General features: G+C 34.4%; 1 protein-coding gene across 1 annotated transcript in view; it reads left to right on the top strand.

Moving 5' to 3' along the window:
- KCNH8 (potassium voltage-gated channel subfamily H member 8) overlaps positions 1-12,687 on the top strand; it is a 306,005-nt gene that overhangs the window by 165,644 nt on the left and 127,674 nt on the right. The gene's annotated exons all lie outside the window — the stretch shown is intronic.

Below are 12,687 nucleotides of genomic sequence, written 5' to 3'. Positions count from 1 at the left end.
TCGACATAAGAGACCTGGTTGCAGATGCAAAGGATTACATAAGCCTTCCAGTAAATCAGGAGAAGCAGTGAGTATCTGATTTTAACTGAAAAGGCCCCCAGGGATGTTTACTAAGAGTATTCATCTCTAAAATACTAGGAAACTCAGGTGAAGCTGCATCTGCTCCACTCTTGTCAGCTTTTTCCTCTATTCCTGTCTCTTAAATCTTTGTCTTGTTTAGACCAAAGCCTAGCCCTTGCTTGCTCATTCTAAGGCAAATTCTAGATCTCCATTAAGGCTAGACTGACTCTCTGTGGAGTTCCTTGTACCTTTCATTCATCCCTAGGGAGTTCTTTACCATCATTAGCAAGCCAATACCTACTTCTTTTACCTGGTCATGGTGATTTAGGGTAACATCCTTATTATAAAGATGAGAGAAGGTTTGAAAAATATTTTCAAGCTGTTGGTGACTAAAGAAGTGAGAAATGGATCTTGAAAGTTCAGAGAAAAGGAAATAAGTGAGGCCGATCAAAACCTTGTTTCAATGGTGGTGGTACTTTTTCCTCTGTGAAGCTAGTAAAGCTTTGGGGCCAGAGCGAGTTCTCTAACTGAATAAGCACGTTTGCTCTAGATGAGTTGGTATGATCTTGGTGTGGCTTCAACATCACTATCAACACTGCATCTACCAGACACACCCCTCAGAGCTAAGTTAGCACCCCTGCCCCCACCCCAAAAGTGGTGGTTGTAGTATGTTTAGGCCACTAGATGGCAATGTCGTCTAGTTGGGTAGCTTGGAAAGACTACAAATTCAAGGAAATTTATCTTTAATTTTTTTTAACTTAAACTATTGATTATTGGAAAGGTGTAACAGTAAAGAGATATTAAATCACTGTTAAATGGCAAATAACATCCCAGTTTGTAAAAGAATTTTAAATGAAAATCATTGTAGACAAATTGAGTGTGTCTATACCAATCCATTGTCATTTTATATCCTTTTGCTTTGCTAACTATGAATGTCTTCTTCCACCCACCCATGACACACATAAATTAGCACTCTAAAAAGACTCCCCGTAACTTGGTCAAAGTTCTCAAGAACTTGAGAGGTCATTTAAGATGTCTAAGCCTGAGCGTCTGCTTAACAAATATTTCATATAATAATAATTATTATTATTTATTTAAAACTTGGTTGTAGGAGTAAGGTTATATCTTGAACTTTCTTTTCCACTCTTCCTGGTTCTTAGATATTTGAAATTCCAAGGTCACTTCTGGTACTGCATGTTCATTGGCAGATGATGACGTGTTTACACATCAAGCCAGGTAGTTGCTTGCCGCCTAGTAGTTGCCCCTAAATCTTCTGTGTTCTTTCTTTTCACCATTTCTAGTATGTTCCAGGAAGCAAGATGTATTTCTAGGTAAATAATACAGTAGTCTTCCTTTATCCATGGTTTCACTTTCCATGGTTTCAGATACTTACGGTCAACTGCAGTCCAAAAATATTGAGGAAAATTCCAGAAATAAATAACTTGTAAGTTTTAAGCATGCCATTCTCAGTCACATGATGAAATCTTGAGCCGTTCCACCCCATTCTTCCTTGGACATGAATCATCCCTTTGTCCAGCATACCTAGACCGTGTACACTACCTGCCTGTTAGTTACTTAGTAGCCTTCTTGGTTATCAGATGGATTGTTGTGGTATCACAGTGCTTGTAATGTCTCTTTTGGAGATTCACAATGAACTTTAGCATTGTAAATCCTCCAAGACATTCAGACATTCAGGAGATTCACAATGAACTTTAGCATTGTAAATCCTCCAAGACATTCAAGACATTCAAAGAAATCTGTTTAAGTGTGATTAATCCAGCCCCTTCTAAAGTTATTTTTACTTCAGAACTCTTTCCTTTCCAGACCTCTTCATAACATTTTTTGGGGAAGACTTACTGAAAAAAACATTCTTTCTGGATAGGTTCACCATAAAGTATGTGAAGGCAATTACACTAGTTAAGATATAAATATGAATGATGTGTTTGAATCTTTTCTAACTACTCTCTTCTTCTTAAAATAAATTGTTTGTAAGCCACATTAGTTCTTTACGACCAATAGGGCATTTTTGGTTTGGCTTTTAGTTACAAAAGTGCTTCTAAAATTATTTTAGTTTGCAAACCTTCATGTATAACTTAGCCGCAGATTCAAAACCTTACAGAAACTTGAAATGAGATGACCGCCTGGTGATTTATCAAATTCAATCTTTCTTCCTTTTAGGTGGGAAACTGTGCCTTAGTGATATACTCAAGGCCATAACTAACTGATAACAGACTCAGATCTCCTGGTTGTTGGATCAGGTTTTCTTAAGAGTTTACAATCAATATGATTCCATTTTCTGAAAAATTCACTCAACTTGCTTCCCTGTATTTAAAGCAACAAGGCAGAAAATGAGAGAAAGAAGTGCCAACTTCCTTCTCTTTCTTCCATGAATTTAGAAATAAATCGTTGGAATCTCTAAAATCTCAGTGCTAAAAAAACTGTAGCATACCCATAGGTTCAACAATTGCTTCCCATATTTCTTTGCTGAAAAACCCAAAGAATGCAGTTTTGTGCAGGCAGTAGTATGCCCAAACCTGGAGAATGAATTATGAGTATTCTGTCAGTGGTAATCCCCTTTCCCTTAGCCAATTTCAGATGCAGGATAAGTGCGGGACACTTATAGGATATAAAGAGATTGTTCCAAAGAGATTCTTGGAAATCATTTTTCCCCTGAAAAGAGAAGAAAGACCTGTAAGGGAGAAATATCTGTCTCTCTGTTTCTTTTCTTCCTCTGGGATGTATGGATGGGATGATACGTTGTGTGTAACTACTGCAGACATCCTTAATCGTTAAGAGAGGCATAGAAAAGATGTGGATGGCAGAGCAGAAAGTTGAGATATTGTACCTCTAGACTCTTTGCCGGGTGAATAATAATGTTCCTATTATTGGAGCTACTGCCAAGTGAATATTTTGTTACCGATAGCTGTATCATTCTAAAAATGTATTTTTTAAATTACCGCTCTAGCATCTGTGACCCCTCGCACTAGATCATTTCATAAGTTCTAAGATGTATCCTTTCTGAACAAACAGAATGCTCTTTCTTCTGTCCTGTCATTCTACTCTGAGGCCGTGTAGGAAGTGGTTTGCACCTTCTTTTTATCTGCTGTTAGAACCACAAAAATTTAGAATCGTAAGCTTGCCATGAAGTTATAACTCTGATTGATTTGGTATCTCTAAGAACTCCTTAGAAAACTAAAAGTCAAAAGAAACTTGGTATGCAGTTGTACTTCTTCTTTACTATATTTACCTTAGTCATAAAAGGACAGTTGAAAGTCACGTAGGATAAAGAGCAGTCAGACATCGTGTGGACCATCCTGTCCACAACTGAATGTCTAGCACGCTTGCCCACTACCCACCAGCAGTGCTCCCCAATTATTATGACAATCCCAAATACCCATACATGTTCAAAAGGTATTTCTAAGGTTATGCTCCGTATTGATTTAGGTAGCTCACATTCATATGTTCTCGGTGGGAACAGTGTCACAGGTAGGAAACATCCTAGAAATATGTGAATTTGATTTTAATTCATTAATCAACATTACCATCATTTGGTGTTTATTTAGTGCTCTTAGATCACAGTTTACATATTTACAAGTGATTTTACCCCAACTAATGAACAGAATTCTTGTAAGTGTAATATTTCTAATGAACATATAACTAAATTCTTGTCATTTCTGATTATTTTATTTCCTTCTCCTTTTGCTTATGATGCTTTATTAACCAGTGCTTTTTTTTTTCACTTATATGTCACCAAATTCTGCTATTTCAAAATCCTTATTTCTTTATATCATTTAATTTTTATTATAACCTTATGACATAATTAAGGTATATCCATTTATACATAGAAGGGAAAGGGGGAAAAACAGGATGCAATTTATCTAAGATCTAGCTAATTACTAGCCAAGCTAGGACTACAACCCTAAACCCATTTGTAAAATGGGCAAAATAGTAGCATTATTGTAAGGATTTAATGAGGTAATTTTATTAAGAAGCTCACTCGTTGTATAATCAGTAGTAATGAGTATTGTCAATAAAGTTGCCAAATCCATATTTCTTTAGTTTGTTTGAATATCTGCTATTTTCAGAAAATCAGCCCTCTTTAGTATATGCTGAAAATCCAGCTAATCCTGGGAATAAAGTAGATTAAAACATTCCACGTCCCTTAGCTTTCAGGAATACAAGTGTCTGGGGACTCATTTACCATTTAAAGGATCTGAGTCTTCTACAGCTATGTCTACAGACTTGGCTAAGCATTCTTTTAAAAAATCTGAAAGAAGTTCTCTTAAATACAATCATCTTACATTTACCTAAGTCCTACATCCTTATGTGCAGTGCTTTGGGATCTGTCGTGCACTGAATGGTCCCAAACGATATTATAGGCAATTATTCCAGTGTCTTCTCCCATCTAGTTTTCCATCACAACTTTTAGGAACAAGGAAGTAAATTGATTTACATTTCATCTCCTCCTCTTTTTTCCCTCCTAGCTCTGACGAGAACTAAAAGGCACAACTGAGCTTCCAGTAACATAGTCTAGAAGAATGTCATTAGCTAAAGGCTTAATCATCAGCTTTAGAGCAACTGAGATTTGTCCCTATTCAACAACTTCACAATTTTCCTGAATCTGTGTTCAATTTCTAATAGTATTTTTAAATACATGTTTGTTTTGTAAAGCCTCTTCCCAAATCTTTTTTTTCTTGTGCATAATCTTTATAAATATGCCTGTTCCCATTTAACTTAGAACTGAGGAGTCATGTTCATAAACTATTTGACTGCAGTTCATTAACTCTCTAGTAGAAATTCAAGGCTCAAAAGAGGTACTTCCTTTCAGCATTCTTGGATGTCTCTTTATGTTAGGGTAAGATATATAAATATCAGTGGAAACTGAAAGATTATAGGCATTTTATTGTACAAGCGATCCCCAATTTATAATTTAGTCATTTTCCTGAAAAGCTCAAACAGATATGTCATTTTCCTCCATAGTTAAATGATTGAAAATAAAGATACAGACTTGGATTTTGGAGAGAAAGACTTCTAAAAATAAAGGTAAAATTTCATGGTGATGAAGGAATCAGAATAAATTTTACTACTAGATGATTTTGGCATCCTGGTATTCCCAGATAACACATTTAGAAGCTTTGATTAGCATTCATTTTTATCTCTTAGTATTTGAGTCCCTCCCTCCCTTCCCCCTTTTTCTCTATCACTCTCATTCTTTTTTCCTTACCTCTCGCATAACCACATTCTCTCTCCTAGTCTCTACCTGCTTTTAAATATAGGATAGCAACAGAAGTCCACACAGACACACAACCCCCATATCTGCACACCTGCACTCCCACCATTCAACACTGATCTTAGATTGAGTAATAAAGTCTCTTATTAACAGTAACAAAAGATGATATTCATAGACATGGCTCAGATTTGACCTTTGCCCCATGTGGCCATTTTTTCTCCCAACTATGAAAGTATCCCCAGTGCTTACATTCCCAGATAATACATTTGTAGTATCAAATAAATGGACTGTATTATATTGAGTATTGGCCATTGACTGGAAATGGATCACTGTCCATTTGGCTGCTAACCAGCTATTTTCTGCTGAATAAGTCTAAGCCTGAGGTTAATAATATTTAAACAAAAACCAGAAAACTACCCTGCCACTTCATATTTCCAGAGAAGTGTCACAAACCCATGTCTTACCTCAAAAGTAAAGAGATTTCGTATGTTAGAATATCTTGGAAAGGGAAAAAAAGAGGAAAAAAAAGAGTGCATTGGAATGTAGGGTACTATTTTCATTGTCGTTAGTAAGAGATCCCTAATAAGTTGGCTTAAAAGTACCTACTTAAGCACTTAAAGATTGGAATTACATATTTTGCAAATAAACTATCAGTTTAATTATTGCTTCTTTAGGCTAGAATTCCTCATGGAAAGATAAAATGCTATGATAAATCAGCTATTGAGCGAATACCCAAGATATATGACCACTGTATTTTTCTTAACCATATGAAACTGCATAGCAGAGTGTTCCTACATTTCATTGGTTCAAAAATAGCAATTAATATTTTCCTTAGACTAAAATAATAGGTTTATGCTTGATTATGTTTCTCTTGGACTGACATTATCATTCTCTTAGACAGATGTGTAAATTTTTAGAAATATTCCCACCATTTCTTGCTATGAACAAAATCATACTCAATGACAATGTTCTAACCAACTAATTACATTCTCAAGGCATTTTCTTTTGATTAGTTTAATTTCTCTGTGGATATACCATGTTAATTATACAAAATTTAAAATAGAAAAAGTGGAGAAAAACAAATGGCCCTCATTCCTACCCATTCCAACACAACTACTGCTTCCATGTGAAATCTTTCTGGCTACGGCCATGCTACCCTGAACAAGCCCGATCCCGTCTGATATCGGAAGCTAAGTCGAGTTGGACCTGATTAATACTTGGATGGGAGATCACCTAGAAAGGCCAGGTGCTGAAGGTGTAAAAAATTAAAAAATAAGGGATTGTAAGCTGACAAGATCCTTGCAATCTGTGAGGTCAACCAAGGATTGCCTCACCTAAAAAAAAAAAAAAAGAAACCTCTTTCCGCTTGTTGCTGCCTCCGTTTCTTTTCATGTAGCTTAATCATAGTCTATGCAAATATAAATGCCTTCTTTTAAAATAGCATTTTAATATAAGTATTTTTCTGCATTTTATGAATATTTGTAAACATTTAATATTTGCATAATATTCCATCATGTAAATGAGCTATTCAGTTTACTTAACCATGCCTTCATTCTTACACATTTAAGGCTTTTTTTTTTTTTTTTTGCTACTTAAATAAAATAGTCATAAAGAACATTGCTGTGAAAGAATATATTTATTCGCTAACAGAACATAAGCCATTGTTTGCCATGCACTGTTTTAGATTTTAGAAATAGAGCAGTGAAACAGAGATACTTGTCTTCATAGGACTTATATTCCAATAGGAGACAAATAGGAAACAAGTAAAATACATAGCATGTTAGTGGTGAGTCGTATGGGAGAAAAGTAAAGCAGAAAAGGGGGAAGTGATGGGCTGCAATTTTAAACGAAGTGATCAGGAAAGGGAATCAAGAATGTGACATTTAAATAAAGGTGGAAGGAAACAATCAACTGTATCTCAATGAAGAACATTTCAAACAAAGAGAATATCAAATGCAAAATAATTCTAAATCCTGCATTTAGAATTATTTTAAGAAGTGGAATTATTTGGTTAGAAAATATTAATATATACAGCTCATAACAGTTTCAAAGTATTATTTTTAATCACATTATCCTTAGAGCATTTACTGATCAATAAAGTTCTAGTTAAAATGTAATTTGTTCATGCTAATATTTTTTTTTACAATAATAGCTATTGTGAGAAGTTCTAGGTTCATGTCGCTTTCTGAATTTTTAAATGCTATACAGCCATTTTATTCAAAGGAGTAATTTGGATAAAACAATATTCAATATTATATTTTTGTTATTTATTTCTATTTTTTCCATAGGAGATTAGATGTACATGGAAAATTGAGGTGTATTTGCCTGACAAACACAACATTTATTTCACAATGTACCTGAATTCATTATGTTTAAATATGAAACATTTGCGAAATGGCAAATTTGGAGGAAAAATATCTTAGCACACATCCGAGAATAATGCAGCCCTGTGACTTACATATTACTGTAAATAGACTATGAAAAGGAGCACATACTCATAAAATATGAAACAATAGTGCTTGTTTTGAACAGACAAGGAAATTAAGAATGGAATATTACTAAATTTAGAAATCTAGAAGAAAATGTGAGTTCTTGATTTAGAAACTTAATGCACAGTAATGAGGGTTTTTTTCCATTTTCTTCTTACCAGACATGAACTCTACTATGTCATTCTCTCTTCTTCCCACTTTTTCAAATATCTTTTCTTGTAGTACCTAAAAATAGTCATATTCTCTAAGTAAAAATGGTAATTATTTATGTGGTTTATGTTTCCCATTTCAATCAATGAAGTTAGCATTTGCCATTGGAATAACCTCCTCTCTCATTACCCCAATAGTTTAAAGATAAATACATAAATAATTTTTAAAAACCAAATATATATTCCATATATTGACCAATTGTTTAAATAGGTTAGATAACAGAAAACATTATAGTCACCTGGGCCCATATGTAATTCATTATGTATTATTCAATTCTTTAAATATTTGATAAGGACTAATGTAATGTCACTCAAATGATTGTGCATGTCAATTCTTCAATATAACATAGAAAACTCTTTATAATCTGGACTCTTTATCACTATCCTTTTATTTATCACCACTTGCTTCTCCTTCTTGTGGCTCCAGCCATACAGGACTACTTGCAGTTCTTCAACTGTATTATTATTCCTTATATCCTTTGTATTTTTATATCCTTCCTATTTTTATATCCTTTGTATTTTCTACTCTCAGAAAAAAATAGCAATACATATCCTTAGCGCTTCTTTACCCAATCGATTCTCCTTATCCTTGAAGTATCATCTTTGACCTCTTCTATGAAGTCTTCTTTTTAGCCCTTCTTACCCCTATCACGCTGAGTCTGGGTTATGTCCCTTGTGCACTATTTAGGTGGTTTACCTCACCATCTCTTCAATCCTATATTATAATTGCTTATTTCTCTCCCCCCACACACATACCATAAATAAACTATGCGATCCCAGAAGACAGACTGAATAATGTATTTATTTCTCTGGTTTCTCTAGCTAATACAGTATCTGACCCATAGTAGTCAATAAATTAATGTTTACCTACTACCATAGTTCAGATAAACAAAATATAAAATATAGCTCATTAAGTTGAACAACGGCCTGCATGGTTTTTTTCATGTGGTGTCACAGATGACTTTGCTTTATTTAAAAAAAAAAAAACAAAGTATTTTTAAACAAAGTAGCCCACTTTAAAGTTATTAATCCTTAACAAATCAAATCCCATTAAGCAAACATCAAGTAGCTTGGGAAATCCCACGGATTTCGGTGCCTTTCCAGCCTCTTTGCAAACTCACCAAGAGCTCGTCAAACCCCCAAATGGTGGACTAGAATGAGCAACTCTAAAAGCTAGGTGTTAGGATGTCGTCCCTCTCTGGATGACAATCCTAGAAGGGAGACCTATGGTCGTATAGAGATGCAAGGAGGTGGTATGGCCTCAACTAGGTGGGACATAGTGACCACTGAGAAATTAAAAATCTTTTTTATTGATTAACTAATAAGAATTATTTAAAGGCGGGCCTGATATAAACCTGATACCATGCTTTGGATGATAAAAAGCATATTGAAGAAATTGAAAAGTTTATATAATGTTTGGGGAAATTTGTCTAAGCTTGAAAAACCCTTAGCAAGCAGTAAAATATCAGTGGCAGTCTTGCTGTAAGATGTGTAGTATGATTTCACAAGTGCAGGAAAGATATGTGTGATGTATTTTAAAATAGATTTAGAGCTGATCTATGTTAGTCATGAAATATAAAGGTGTGATCAAAGAAAACTTGATAGGAATGTGGAATGAGAGACCACAAGGGCTGAACATCTGAAAGAGAATGAGCTTACCAAGGTGGTAATAAGAAATAAGTACTTATGGTACATGTGCGTGGGGAGAGAAATAGGCTATGCTTGTGGTTATTTACCCATTCATAATTCTACTTAAGCCTAGCCTTGCAAGCAAAATAAATTCATTGCTAGAGTGAAATATTTGAAGAGACCTAATACAAACAGGGCCACTGGATAATGATCATACTCTCAGAAGCAGAGTTCAGCATGAAGGCTCCTGGTGTGCAGTAGACAGTAGCTGTTCAGTAAGTTTGTGCTGAGTGTTTGAAAGTGAGCATGACCGGGAATTGACTATGATAGTAAAGAAGACTGTAATTTACTTGGGCTGAATCAGCTATTGGCCTGGATAAAACAGATGGGCCCACCAAGAAAAATGCAAGATGTTAAGTCTAATTTTGAAAATTATTGGCACTTCATGTCTATAGAAAATATTAAAATATTTAAAGTATATTTATTTACATTATCTCATTTGAAACTTACAATGATTTTTTTGAGAAGACTGAAGTTTCAAAGACCTAATTTCTGTTTTTCCTATCTCATAATATTTTTAAGGCTGACCTTACATAGTATAGTGTAATTAAGAACTAAATTTGGTAGTAATATTCATCCCATTTTAAAGATAAAGAAATTGAAGCTCGAAGAGATTAAATCACTTATAAAAAGAAAGGAAATATGAAGGTAAATGAGTAAACATATTTTGAACAGTAAACAAGTATTTTTACATTTATTATTTCATTTAATGATTGTGACAAAGCCACAGTAGTGTTTTTAAATCACATGTAGCCTCTTGTTTGCTAAGTAGTGCTTGAGTTCATCTTTTTCTGACTAGAGCACTTTCCATATTTTGATACTAGTGACCCTCTCTTCTCTCTCATCGGCTTTCATTGAATACTATGTTCTCCTGATTTTCCTTCTCCTTCCTTGATGTTTCTACTTGATCTACTCAATGAGCTTTTCTCCTTTTTTCCTATATTTTAAGACACTTCCCCTGAGTTTTATTCTTGGCTCTCTCTCCTCTGTCCTTTATATTAAACACTTACCATGTATGATTGTATCACTGCCTATTATTTCAGAGTTGATGGTTTCCCAAAGAATTTCTTGAGCCTAATTGCTTCCAAAAAAGTCGTTATGTGTATTCAACCATTTACAAACTATCTTTCCAATGAAACACAGTTTTCTTCAAATGCCACAGATTAGAAATTGAATTCACCGTCTTCTCCCCCTTAACTACAGACCAGTTTTGTTCCTGGATTTCCCTGTATCTGTGAATATGACACCATGAGCCATGAACTTAAGGCTTTTTATAAATTCCTCCATCTTCCCAATCCCCTAGTAAAATCAGACTCAAAATCCTGTAGTCTACCTCTTAATCATTTATTAATACACTCCCTTGTTATTCTCACTGCCACTATGTTAGTTTCAGTCACCATCAGTTCTGATTGAATTACAACCCATGACTAATTTACTTCCCTGTCTATACTCTTAGAATCTACCTACTATACTAGGGCTAAGTTTTTATTTTTTTTGTTTAATATAATGTATATCTGATTATGTCATCTCACTATTTAAAACCCTTCGATAACTTTCTATTCTTGAACTTTAAATAAATGCATACTTGCAGCATCCATTCTCCTTCCCTTTGACTTGCTAGCTCTTATTCATTCTTTAGGACACAGCCCACTAGTTATCTCTTACCCGTCTGTCTTAAGCTTTACCTCCCAAGTCTGTGTTAGCTTTTCTTTCTTGGTGTACCCAGAACACTCATCGCATAATTGTATAATTTCCAAATTATTTATACATAGCCCCTACCAAACTATAACTTCTTTGAATTCAGGAACAGAATATCAATCATATTTGTACTCCCAAAAATCTAGTCCATATGTACGTATTAGTTGATCAATAAATAATTGTCGAGTAAATAGACGAGAAGCAATCATTATTAGTTCTATTTTACTCAAATAGAAGTTGGAGCTTAGAAATGGTAAAAACAAACTAACAAACAACTACAAAAAATTCTTTCCAAAGTACACACTGCTACTGAGTGGGAGAGCCAAAATTAGAACCCAGTTAAATTTTATTTTAAAGCCAATGTTCATCCTAAAGGGTCATGACATTTTATCATATCACCACATATAACTAAACTAAGATTATAATTACATATGTTAAACTTGCTAATGTTGTGTCCATAGTATAATTATATTGCAGTTTCCATGGAAATCAATGATTTTGGTGGTATTCCTCTAGAGACCTTCAAAACAGTTTTATTTATATTAGATAATCTAAAAATTATGAAGTGTAGAAAAACTAAAAAATACACTGGAATGAAGCAAAAGTTGAGGGTACTAAATAAGAAGCAATTATTCTCATTCATTTATTTGAGAGACTGATAGTGAACAAAGAGGAGAGGTCCAAAATTGGCAACGCTTCAAAGCATTGTTGTGAAGACCTAAAAAGGTCATTCCATGGGTGCACAGCGATACTGCATACATACAAGATAGGGCAGGAAAATGCACAATTGTAAAAGAAGTTGGAAAAAGGCGCGTAATGGGATGTTCCTTGCTGCACATGAGTTGATGATAGAAATAAAGGTCTAGAATATAAGTTGTGTAAATTTGATAAAACAGGAAGAAATTGCAGGGAGGTTAATAGCTATAGCAGATAATGAAGATTTTTTTTCAAAGAACGAAAACAAGAGATGTTAGTGGCAGAGAGGCAAATGAGGAGTTGGTGTTTCATGTTTGTGGTGCTGAAACATATTTATTCTGTATAGTGCACTTCTGCATCAGGATCCATCTGGTGGCACTCATGCGTACACACACACACACACACACGTTTTTTAGGTTCCTGATAAGGGCGTTGGGTAGATTTGTGCACATATGTTGGAGAGATGAAGACGTATGGTCAATTTCAGCTCATCTGGTTTTCTCCTGACAGGCTTAATAGCAAAGGATGCTTATAACAATAAAATAATTCTTTTTTTATAAGACATATTTGTGCTAAAGAATTATTCGCTCTTTATCTGAAATTCAAAGTTAACTGG

This window comes from Pteropus medius, unplaced genomic scaffold (genome assembly GCF_902729225.1).
Source record: "Pteropus medius unplaced genomic scaffold, Ma_sr-lr_union100, whole genome shotgun sequence".
Classification (NCBI taxonomy): Eukaryota; Metazoa; Chordata; class Mammalia; order Chiroptera; family Pteropodidae; genus Pteropus; species Pteropus medius.
The sequence above is the reverse complement of the archived record's forward strand: the minus strand, read 5'-3'. Positions and strand labels throughout refer to the sequence as shown.